Source organism: Saimiri boliviensis, chromosome 6 (genome assembly GCF_048565385.1).
Source record: "Saimiri boliviensis isolate mSaiBol1 chromosome 6, mSaiBol1.pri, whole genome shotgun sequence".
NCBI lineage: Eukaryota > Metazoa > Chordata > Mammalia > Primates > Cebidae > Saimiri > Saimiri boliviensis.
Genome location: NC_133454.1, coordinates 126430572 through 126443255, shown reverse-complemented (window position 1 = coordinate 126443255; position 12684 = coordinate 126430572). Strand labels below are relative to the sequence as shown.

At 46.5% G+C, this 12684-nt stretch overlaps 1 protein-coding gene across 4 annotated transcripts in view; it reads left to right on the top strand.

Moving 5' to 3' along the window:
• The window catches only part of PC (pyruvate carboxylase), a 120435-nt gene that overhangs the window by 23678 nt on the left and 84073 nt on the right, over window positions 1-12684 (top strand). The window contains exon 1 of one of the 4 annotated variants that reach the window (XM_074401748.1): window positions 9024-9042. The exons of the other annotated variants lie outside the window; for them this stretch is intronic. The gene's annotated coding sequence lies outside the window, so the exon portion shown is untranslated. Of the gene's footprint in view, window positions 1-9023; window positions 9043-12684 lie in introns of those variants that run through there. 4 annotated transcript variants of the gene reach the window in all.

Below are 12684 nucleotides of genomic sequence, written 5' to 3'. Positions count from 1 at the left end.
GTAGCAACTGTGTTGCCCAGGCTGGTCTCAAACTCCTGCGCTCAAGTGATCCTTCTGCATTGTCCTCCCAAAGCACTAGGATTATAGACGTGAGCTACCATGCTTGGCTAGTTTTATTTTATCAACCAGTTTTCCCTGGAACTGGTTATGGTTGTGGTTTTGCTGTTCAGGTATGACAGACCCGAGGTTCAGAGCGAGTCAGTGTCTCACTCAGCTTCGCTAGGAAGAGTTAGAGGCAAGCTCTGAAAGCAGCAAACCAGATTCTGGCCTGGAGTTCATAGAATATGCTGCTGTTCCTCAGGATGTGACAATATGGTGTGGCAGGTGTTACAGCGCACAGGGCTGCAAAGACCAATCTGAAACCCTCCCCCTTTCCTTCTGAAGTTGATCACTTGATGGACGTTTGCAGCTTTTATCATAAGAGCTATTTGCTGTCACAGGGCTTGTGGCCAGCTGGGGAGTCTGCCCCCACCTAAGGCAGGGCTCTCCTCCCTGCCATGTTGCCCAAGGCTGTTTCAGTAGGCCTTAGGGTTTTCTTCAGCCCTCCTGGCTTTTGACTACTGCATTCCAGCAGGTTGCAAAATAGCTGTTTTTTTTGCTGACCTGCACCATCTTTCCATCTTTTCAGATACTGAAGTGGCAATTTCAGTATCTGGCAGAATGGGTTCCCCATTTTCTAATCCTGAGTTTTCTCAGTTGACTGAGTGGCTTAAGGAGGGTAAGTTATTACTGTGCAGTATTCCGAGAAATGGTTCTTTCCTTCTGCATTTACTGCGCATCTGTGATGTGCACAGCTCCTTACTGGATGCCGTGAGGCCGCAGGAGGATCTGATAAGGGCCTTGCCCTGAGTCATTTATCCCGTGGTTGGGAGAGAAGGAAGCACGTGCTGGACAAAACACATGCTTCATAGTGACTGGCTAATTGCGGGGTAGTAATGACCTCATCGGTCCTGCTTCTGTGCCAGGTGAGATGCTAAATGCATAAACATACACAGGGGGCTGGGCATGGTGGTTCATGCCTGTAATCCCAGCATTTTGGGAGGCCGAGGCAGGTGGATCACCTGAGGTCAGCAACCTCTACTAAAATACAAAAAATTAGCTGGGTGTGGTGGCACGCACTTGTAATCCCAGCTACTAGGGAGGCTGAGGCAGCAGAATCAGATTTGAACCCAGGAGGCGGAGGTTGCAGTGAGCTGAAATCACCCCACTGCACCCCTGCTAGGATGACAGAGTGAGACTCTATCTCAAAAAAAAAAAACAAAAAAAAACAAACAAAAAAAAACAATCAAAACACACACGGAATTACTAGGGGAGTGGCATAGCAGGGTTAAGAGCATGGACCCTGGAGTCAGGCAGATGGGGTGGAGCTCAGGCTTAGCCCCTGGTCAGTAAGTTCCTTAGCTTCTTCAAGCCCTGGTTTCCTCATCTATAAAATGGGGGCGGTAAGACCTTCTTTGTCTGTGGGGACTCTTGGGGGTGGAGATCAAATGAAATAACTTCTGTACAAATGAAATAACACGTTTATTCTGTACAAATGAAATAACACATAAACAACGAAGTAACACAGTCTTGTGCCTGACACCTATTGGATACATCATAATGGTGGCTCTGTTAATGGGACCAGTGATGAACAGTTACAAGGGAACTCCATGAGGAGAGGAGAATGTGAGTCCAAGGCCCTGCAAGATGAGGGGACTCTCTCAGGTGCGCATGTGTGGTATTTGAGTTTCTAGGAGGGGAGTCCCTCCCGGGCAGTGGTACAGGAAGTGAGGTCATGGTGATGAGACAGAGGATGATGCCGCAGCCCCCTGGCGAGGTTGGAGAGTTGTGCCTACTTTGATCACTGTGGAATCCTCAGGGAAGCGGGAAGCAATGTTGCAATTTGCGCTGGCAGGGCACAGTGAACACTAGGACTGGGAATTCATTCTGTGAGCCCCAGCTGTGTGTTGGGATTTGAGATAAGAAGAAGTCACTGAGATGATTCAGCCAGGACTGCCCAGAGATGGATGGGATTTTGGAAAACCTGTGGAAGTAGTGGGCAGCAGACTGGGAATGGGGAGAGTCAGAGGTTGGGTGGGACTAGCTCAGTGTGAAATATAGCTCAGACATTCTGTAATGATGCAAGTGCAGGTTAGGCAAGTTGTTGCAATGGGAAGGGACATGCAAATACAAAGTGTCACAGAAGAAAAGGTGTCGTGGGGCCAAGTGGAGGGAGGGATTGGAGAGCTCTAAACTGCAACTCAGTCTTCAGCTTGAAATGCAGGGTGGGAAAAGCCACCCCATTTATTTAGCTAAAGGTAGCTGACTCCAAGACCTGAGGTTGGGGAAAAGTGGAGAGACAAATGGAAAAGAAATAGGGAATGGGGACAGGGCACACCATGTTTGGAGATGGCGGGCTTTTAAGCCCAGCTCAGTATTTCCCGAGAAAATTGAGTTTGCCTGAGACCAGAGCAATTATCCTTGAGACTTACCCAGAGAAATTGTTACCCAAAGAAGAGAGAGGTCTGGTAGGGCCTGAAGATTCTTAAGCTGGTTTCCCCAGTTCTTGCCTCTTGGTGCCTCCCTTTTCTCCTTATCTAATGGTTTCTGGATGAGACTCATCTGTGGTGGGCCACCTGCTGCTATGCTGAAGGGCTAAGCCCTCTGGAAGAGCTGTCAGGAGAGAGACACCTTCAGGGTACTTGGAGCTTTTCCCTTGATTCCAGGGCAAGACAGGTGGAAGCTGAAACTGCCTCCTAGCAAACAGATTTACACTGACCAAAATAATATATTTGTAGGTGTTAGATTTAAGAGGTTTAGGTTTTCCCTTGCATTTTTTTTTTCCAAACAGAGTTTCACTCTTGTTTCCCAGGCTAGAGTGCAATGGCTCAATGTCGGCTCACCACAACCTCCGCCTCCCGGGTTCAAGAGATTCTGCTACTGCAGCCTCCCGAGTAGCTGGGAGCACGCACTACCACGCCTGGCTAATTTTTTTTTTTTTTTTTTTTTTTTTTTGAGACGGAGTTTTGCTCTTGTTACCCAGGCTGGAGTACAATGGCGCGATCTCGGCTCACCACAACCTCCGCCTCCTGGGTTCAGGCAATTCTCCTGCCTCAGCCTCCTGAGTAGCTGGGATTACAGGCACGTGCCACCATGCCCAGCTAATTTTTTTGTATTTTTAGTAGAGACGGGGTTTCACCATGTTGACCAGGATGGTCTTGATCTCTTGACCTTGTGATCCACCCGCCTCGGCCTCCCAAAGTTTTTTTTTTTTTTTTGAGACGGAGTTTCGCTCTCGTTACCCAGGCTGGAGTGCAATGGTGCGATCTCAGCTCACCGCAACCTCTGCCTCCTGGGTTCAAGCAATTCTCCTACCTCAGCCTCCCGAGTAGCTGGGACTACAGGCACGTACCACCATGCCCAGCTAATTTTTGTATTTTTAGTAGAGACTGGGTTTCACCATGTTGACCAGAATGGTCTCAATCTCTTGACCTCATGATCCACCCTCCTCGGTCTCCCAAAGTGCTGGGATTACAGGCATGAGCCACGGTGCCCGGCCTAATTTTTTATATTTTTAGTAGAGCTGGGGTTTCTCCATGTTGGTCAGGCTGGTCTCAAACTCCTGACCTCAGGTGATCCATGGCCTCGGCCTCCCAAGGTGCTGGGATTACAGGTGGGAGCCACTGCCCCCGGCCTTCCATTGCATTTTTTAGGTGCATAGTGGGAGAGATATTTTAGAGAGAGGGATTCTCCTGGCAGACACAAAATGTGAATTAAGAACCTTTAGTTCTGTTTTTCTCCCAACTACTTCTTTTTATTATTATTATTATTTTTTTATTTTTATTTTTTTTATTTTTTGAGACGGAGTTTTGCTCTTGTTACCCAGGCTGGAGTGCAATGGCGCGATCTCGGCTCACCGTAACCTCCGCCTCCTGGGTTCAGGCAATTCTCCTGCCTCAGCCTCCGGAGTAGCTGGGATTACAGGCACGCGCCACCATGCTCAGCTAATTTTTTGCACCATTAGTAGAGACGGGGTTTCACCATGTTGACCAGGATGGTCTCGATCTCTTGACCTTGTGATCCACCCGCCTCGGCCTCCCAAAGTGCTGGGATTACAGGCTTGAGCCACTGCGCCCAGCCCAACTACTTCTTGATATTCATAGTTCCTGTGCTGCGACTTTGGAATGGGTTTTGGTATGCAGAAAAGACACGGCATTTGCTGCCAAGAGGGAAAGTCCGTTGAGACTAAATTCACAAGATAAAGGATGGTGTGCTTTACCTTCCAAGAAGAGCTGCGTCTGCTCCTGTATCTGTCTTCTTTCTTGTTGTTTTTACAGTACTGAATCAGTTTTCTTTCCCCGATGGCTAGCTTCTCCAGCTGGAGCGAACACACAGTTTAAAGAGGCTTTTCCCACCAGAGCCAGATTAAGGACACTTCTGGGCCAAAGGACAAATGTGCCATCCCTAGCAGATTTATGGCCCCAAAAGGACATTTCAGCCACTGTATCTGGGAGATTTGTGTCTCTGATCAGCTAGCCCGGCTGCGTAAGCCCAGGAGTTTAGTCATTGATGGAGTCCAACCAAGGGGTCTCTATGGAACCCTGGGTTTGGGTGGGCTGGAGTTCTACCCTCCCATTGAAATTATTTGAGACGGTAGAGTGCCTTCCATGCTGAAAACAGGTCTGATGTAACAGTTACTGAAGGGGCAAAGGGAGCCCCGGTACGACCTAGATAACTCCTCAGAGATGCTGCCCTCGAACCTGAGAGTCTTCTAGCAGGTTACCAAGCAGTAATCCAAAGAGTTAGTGTTTAACTTTTTTAAAAAAGGGTATTCAATTCAGCTACCGAATACTTGCATCTGGTACAAACATTGAAATGTATAAACATCTTTCTTCTCTTTTCCCGGTAACCCAGTTCCCCTCCCAGGAGGTCACTTCTGGTGAAATTACCTTGTCTGTCCTTTTGGAGGTGGTTTGCCCTTTGAAACAGAAACATAGTTCTATCGTCGGTTTCCCCCGTGCCTTCTCTGCTCCATGCCCTTTTCACTTATCAGTGTATGCTGGAAATCTTCCCATGTCAGCACAGATAGAAAGTCGGCAGGACTCTGTGTGCCATTTCATGCTTGCTTTTTTCGTTTTGCCATTTGCTTGTTGCAAGATCCCTCACACTTACAGAAGACATATTTAAAACATATGTGTATGTTAACACAAAATAGTGAAATGAACATCTATATTCTCATCCCCCGGGTTAAGTGTAGGACCAGATAAGCCCCTATGTTCCCTCCCCAGTTACTCTTTTTTTTTTTTTTTTTTTTTGAGATGGAGTCTCTGTTGTCCAGGCTGGAGTGCAGTGGTGCCATCTCGGCTGTCTGCAACCTCCACCTCCCAGGTTCAAGTGATTCTTCTGCCTCACCCTCCCGAGTAGCTGGGACTACAGGTGTGTGCCACCACTTTTAGTAGAGATGAAGTTTCGCCATGTTGGCCAGGCTGGTCTCGAACTTCTGACCTCAGGTGGTGCACCTGTCAGAGCCTCCCAAAGTGCTAGGACTACAGGTGTGAGCCACCACACCCAGCACCCCAGCTATTCTGACTTTTGTGATATTCATTCTCTTGTTCTTGTTAGTTTTCCCACCGATAGCCAATCTCTGAATAACTTACTGTTTAATTTTGCCTGGTTTTGAACACCTGGACATGAAACCCTGCAGTACATTTCTGTTACTTGCTCAGCATTAGATTTGCGATCCCTCCATAGGGAGGCACATGGCTCTGTTCATTTTCACTGCCGTAGAGCGTTCCATTGAATGAATACCCACAGTGTATTTATCCTCTGTGTTGCCCTGTTGCCAAGAAGCCCTTGGTCTGGGAACTTTTTTTTTTTTTTTATAGAGTCTCGCTCTGTTGCCCAGACTGGAGTATAGTGGCGTGATCTTGACTCACTGCAGCCTCCGCCTCCTGGGTACAAGTGATTCTCCTGCCTCAGCCTCCTGAGTAGCAGGGACTACATACGCGTACCACCCGCCTGGCTAATTTTTGTATTTTTAGTAGAGACAGGGTTTCATCATGTTTGCCAGGATGGTCTCGATCTCCTGACCTGGTGGTCCATCCACTTCAGCCTCCCAAAGTGCTGGGATTACAGGTGTGAGCCACCACGCCCAACTTTTATTTATTTATTTATTTTAAGACGGAGTCTCACTCTGTTGCCCGGGCTGAAGTGCAGTGGCATCATCTCAGCTCACTGCAACCTCTGCCTCTCAGGTTCAAGTGATTCGCCTGTCTCAGCCTCCCAAGTAGCTGGGATTACAGGCATATGTTACCTGCCCAGATAATTTTTGTATTTTTAATGGAGACAGGGTTTTGCCATGTCCACCAGGCTGGTCTTGAACCCCTGACTTTGGTGATCTGCCCATCTCAGCCTCCCAAAGTGCTGGGATTACAGGCCTCAGTCACCGCACCTGTGGGGAACATTCTTATGGTTGGCTCCTGGAACACATGAGCAAGAATGTCTCTGGGGTATAAACTAGGAGAGGAGTTGCTGGCATGTCTAACTCTTCTAAGTTATCCGAAACCAAAGTTGAGGTTTTAAAAACTAATTTGCCCTTCTCCCACCAGTAATAAAGAGCACTGAGTATTTTCTGACCACCTAGGTGGTACGACTTTGGACTACAAGTCTGTGTGAAGGCTGTCCTGTGATTGTGGCTTCTTTGGGGGAGTTTTTCATTTTTCTAACTGGCTCAGTGCCAAGGATTTAGACAGTTGATTTTTCTCACAGGTTGTTCTTGGGGACAGGAAAGGGTAGATCACATTTATTTGTGGTTCAGTCTTCTGTTAAGGGAGTATCCTTTGGAAGTCCCAACTTCCCTGGGGGTAAGATCTCCTTAGATTACCCAGGGTGGCTGGGCTCTGAGCTGTGCTTCTGTGACCTTTTGAGGCTTTGAAAACGGAAGCTCAAGTTTGCCTAGTTCTGCAAATGCCCTCTAGATAAAAGCTTCCGTGTGAACTTGCCTCCCTGTTTTCTCCTTCTTAGGGTTTTAGCCTGAGTGTTCCTTATTTCTTGCCAACTTGTCTGTCCTTTTAAGACAAAATTTAATCTGGCCAGGCATGATGGCTCACGCCTGTATTCCTAGCACTTTGGGAGGCCTAGGTGAAAGGATCACTCGAGCCCAGGAGTTTGAGCCCAGACTGGATAACGGTGAGATCCCTGTCTCTATTTCAAAAAATATGTAAAAAATAAAAAGGAGGCTGGGCACTGTGGCTCACACCTGTAATCCCAGCACTTTGGGAGGCCCAGGCAGGTGTATCACTTGAGGTCGGGAGTTGGAGACCACTCTGGTCAACATGGTGAAACCCTGTCTCTACTAAAAATATAAAAATTAGCCGGGCATGGTGGCATGTGCCTGTAATCTCAGTTGCTCAGGAGGCTGAGGCAGGAGAATCACTTGAACCCCGGTGGCAGAGGTTGCAGTGAGCCAAGATTGCACCACTGCACTCCAGCCTGGACAACAGAGCAAGACTCCATCTAAAAAAAAATTTTTTTTAAATTAATATGTGTTAATTTATGTATACACACACACACACACACACACACACACACACACAAATACATGTATGTGTATTTTATCCTGCATTTGTAGTTATCTTCAGCAGGAGAGATGGAAGGTTATTTAACTCTGCTGAAAAAACTCTGGGTAACTTTTAAAGTAATTATTGCTTGCTTGCCTCCTTTCCTTTCCCTTTCCCTTCTTTCATTTCCTTTCCTTCTCTCCTTTCTTCCCCCTCCCCTTCCCCCTTCCTTCCCTTTCCTTCCTCTTTCTTTTTTGCCAGAGTCTTGCTTTGTTACCCAGGCTGGAGTGCAGTGGTGCAATCTCAGCTCACTGCAACCTCCACCTCCCAGGTTCAAGCAATTCTCCCGCCTCAGCCTCCCGAGTAGCTGGGACTACCAGCATGCCACCATGCCCTGCTAATTTTTGTATTTTTAGTTTAGATGGGGTTTCAGCGTGTTAGCCAGGATGGCCTGGATCTCCTGACCTCATGATCCACCCGCTGTGGCCTCCCAAAGTGCTGGGATTACAGGCATGAGCCTCCGCACCCAGCCTGAAGTAGCACTTTCATTTCTTTTTTTTAAAGTAGCACTTTTAAGATGAGCCTTAGCATCCCTAGGGTTGTGGCTTCCATTATCAGGGGTCCCTGGCTTTCACACTTGAGAAGTAAGCCTGCTGACACCACAGGGATGAGACGGAAGTGGTTTGGGCCACTCCCCCAAAATTTTAGTACTATGCTTGGACCTGGAAATCTGACCCATGTTTCAAACTCACATGACACTGATTTGTCCCAGAAGACTACTGTATGAATTTATAACGGGAGATAAAATCTCTGGGGTCAGCCTTTTCTGGTTTAAAGATCTGTAGTTAGCCTGTCTGTATCAAGTAGGTCTTAGATGGTGGGTAGGTCCATTCTAGCATTCAATAAATAATAGTACAAATAGAGTTGCTTAGAGAACAGGAATCACACACAGGCAACTGATACATGTCTTAAGGGATTTTTAAATGATAGTACCCTATTTTAGACCCTGACCTTCCTTGTCCCTGGTTGCAGATTCCTACTTAAACATGTAGTGTTTCTTTCCCACGTATTTTGCTATCTTAGCCTTTTGATTTCTGAAAGTTCCCATAATAATTAATGCTCACTTTTTTTTTTTTTTTTTTTTTTTTGCACTACTGGGTAGACTGAACACCCAAGTTCATCTTGGTAGGTGCTAATTTCAGGCTGGCCTGATCCTTGTTTTCTTTTTGTTTTTAGGTGGAGTCTCACTTTGTTGCCCAGGCTGGAGTGCGGTGGCCTGATCCCAGCTCACCGAAACCTCCGCCTCCTGGGGTCAAGTGTTCTCCTGCCTCAGCATCCCAAGTAGCTGGGATTACAGGTGCCCACCACCATGCCTGGCTAATTTTTGTATTTTTTTTTTTTTTTTTTTAGTAGAAATGGGGTTTCACCATTTTGGCCACACTGGTCTCAAACTCCTGACGTCAGGTGATCTGCCCGCCTTGACATCAAAGTGCTGAGATTACAGGTATGAGCCACTGGGCCTGGCCTTGATTATTGTTTTTTTAAAAAAATTTTCAAGACTTTTTATGTTGTCCTGTTGTCTGGACACAGAAAAGGGTACCTGTTTTATTTAACCTACGTAGAGATGGCTATCTTTTTGTAGTGCCCCTCTGTTTCCAAGGTACTTTCATATGTGTGGTCTCATTCAATGCTTGCCTGCTTTTTGCATTTTAGAGGACTGGCCCCATGTCACAGCCTTCAGCCGCTGAGTCTCAGGGAGGTTCATTATTGCCCCCTGGACACCAAGCTGTAGATGAACTTCACTTCCAAGAGTATTTGGCCTTTCATTTCGCACATTTCTGCGAAGAGGAACACAAGGGGACCATCACCTATTGATTTGTTCATATATACACAGGTTTTATTTTCCAGATTGGCTTTTTTTTTTTTTTTTTGTGACGGAGTTTCACTCTTGTTACCCAGGCTGGAGTGCAATGGCGCGATCTCGGCTCACCGCAACCTCCGCCTCCTGGGTTCAGGCAATTCTCCCGCCTCAGCCTCCTGAGTAGCTGGGATTACAGGCACATGCCACCACGCCCAGCTAATTTTTTGTATTTTTAGTAGAGACAGGGTTTCACCATGTTGACCAGGATGGTCTCGATCTCTTGACCTCATGATCCACCCGCCTCGGCCTCCCAAAGTGCTGGGATTACAGGCTTGAGCCACCGTGCCTGGCTGAGATTGGCATTTTTTTTTTATAGATATCTACCTTATTCATAATTGTATTCACACATTTAAAAGAAACTTTCCTTCAGAATACCTATTCATGTTTCATGTTCTCCTTTTCCGGTGCTCCCTTCTCCCCTCCCACCTTTTCCACACAAATTTTGTATTATTCATTGTCTCAGTTCTCTAAGTTGCCTTCTGAGTTCAGTGATTGTAGCCGCCCCCTTTCTAGCACATCCGTCTGTCTGTGAAGCTTTGCCTGCGCGGCGTTCAGTCATCACCCTCTTCCCCTTGCCCTGTCCGCACAGGTGCTCTCTTTCTGTGTTCACTCTGCTCTCCAGGTTCCCCTCCTTTGCCAGGGAGAGGCCTTCCTGGCTTTTTAGTGGTTCTGCCCCTGGTCTGCTATCAGCCTGTCATGCTCACCTTATCACATTCACACCCATCTGTTCTCAGGGCCATTTTAAACATTAGTTTTACAATTAAAAAAACAAATCAGGCCAGGCACAGTGTCTCATGCCTGTAATCCCAGTACTCTGGGAGGCCAAGGTGGGCAGATCACCTGAGGTCAGGAGTTCGAGACCAGCCTGACCAACATGGAGAAACCCTGTCTCTACTAAAAATACAAAATTAGCTGGACATGGTGGCACATGTCTGTAATCCCAGCTACTTGGGAGGCTGAGGCAGGAGAATCGCTTGAACTGAGGAGGTGGAGGTTGCGGTAAACCTAGGTCACACCATTACATTCTAGCCTGGGCAACAAGAGCGAAACTACATCTCAAAAAAAAAAAAAAAATTACATATTTAAAATGTAATGTATGGATGGGTATTCACAGCAGCATTATTCAAATACAAAAAAAATTAGCCGGGTGTGGTGATGCATACCTGTAATCCAGCTACTCAGGAGGCTGAGGCAGGAGAATCGCCTGAACCCGGAAGGCAGAGTTGGCAGTGAGCTGAGATGGCGCCATTACACTCCAGCCTGGGCAACGAGAGTAAAACTCCATCTCAAAACAGAAAACAAAAAACAAAAACTCAGCCGTCTCAAAACAAAAAACAAAAAACAAAAAATCAGCCAAAAGGTGGAAACAACCCAAATGTTCATCAGCCAATGAATGGCTAAACAACACGTGGTCTACCCATCCAATGGAATGTTGTTTGGCCCATAAAAAGGAATGGAGTGGCTGGGTGCAGTAGCTCACGCCTGTAATCCCAGCACTTTGGGAGGCCGAGGTGGGTGGATCACCTGAGGTCTGGAGTTCGAGACCAGGCTGGCCAACCTGGTGAAACCCCGTCTCTACTAAAAATACAAAAATTAGCCAGGCGTGGTGGCGGGCACCTGTAATCTCAGCTACTTGGGAGGGTGAGGCAGGAGAATTGCTTGAATCCAGGAGGCAGAGTTTGCAGTGCACCGAGATAACGCTATTGCGTTCCAGCCTGGGCGGCAAGAGTGAAACTCCGAGGCCAGGTGCGGTGGCTCACACCTATAATCCCAGCACTTTGGGAGGCCGAGGTGGGTGGATCATGAGGTCAAGAGATCGAGACCATCCTGGTCAACATGGTGAAATCTCATCTCTGCTAAAAATACAACAATTAGCTGGGCATGGTGGGGCACGCCTGTAGTCCCAGCTACTCGGGAGGCTGAGGCAGGAGGATTGCTTGAACCCAGGAGACGCAGGTTGTGGGTGAGCCAAGATCGCATGAAAAAGGAAGGACTGAAGTACTGACACGAGCTACAACATGGATGAACCATGAAAACACTGTGCTAAGAAAGAAGTCAGACACAAAAGGTCACATATTATATAACATTTCTATGACATATCCAGAACAGGCCATAGAGATACAAAGCAGATTACTGGTTGCCAGGGGCTAGGGGTGGGTGGGAATGGGGAATGACAGCTAGTGGTACCAGGTTTCTTTCTGAAGTGATGAAAAGGTTCTGGAATTGGAGAGTGGTGATGGTTACCCACATTGTAAATATGCTAAAAACCACTGAACTGTATAGTCCTGGTAACTAGAATATGTGCATGATTAGGCCTATGTATTAAACAGTTCTATTTGGTCATGTCCCGAGTCCCCGGTTGTGTTGACCTGCCATGGTTTGTTTAACCATTTGCCTACTGTTGAGTACTTGGCTTATTTCCAGGATTTTGTCGTCATTGATAACGGTAAGCCTTACTTTCAAAGTTTGATTTGCTTTTTAAAAAATTCTACTGCCTACGCGATGCCAGGCACTTAAGAAGTACTCTATAAATATTTATTTAATTATCTATGCTTGCTATTCCTGTTTCATTAGTGTAGATAATTACTTTCTGTTCCAGATTATTTCAAAAGACAATATTCCTTAAACTATTAGCCTTTCAGTAAGCATTGTACATTTTACAGTGTAAGTGGTGTATTTCAGATAGAAAATAGTTGGCTTGCCTTTTCTGATCACAAAGGTAGTATCTGCTAATTATGAGAGATTCAGATAATGGCCTTGCCTGGGGGGACCTTTATCACAGTCCTCCAAACAATTCCACATCTGCAAAGAAACATGCTTCTTATCTCTTTGCCATATCATTATCTTCTCTGCATCTTGAGTTTGTTAGACTCATTTTCTTCCAAAAAATTTCTTAGGTACCTTCTGCTAGACAGTAGTCTAGGATGTATGATGCCATTGTCTTTTTTTTTTTTTTTTTTTAACTCCCCTCCCCTCCTCCTTTGTCCTCTTGCCCAAAGATCGTGTCTATCCTGTTTGCAAATAAGAAGGAATAATAGGCCAGGCTCAGTGGCTCACAAGGCCTGTAATCCTATCACTTTGGGAGGCCAAGACGGGTGGATTGCTTGAGCTCAGGAGTTCAAAACCAGCCTGGGCAACATGGTGAAACCCTGACACATGCTAATTTTTTTTTTTGTCACTGTAAAAAATTAGCCAGGCATTGTGGCATACACATGTAGCCCCAGC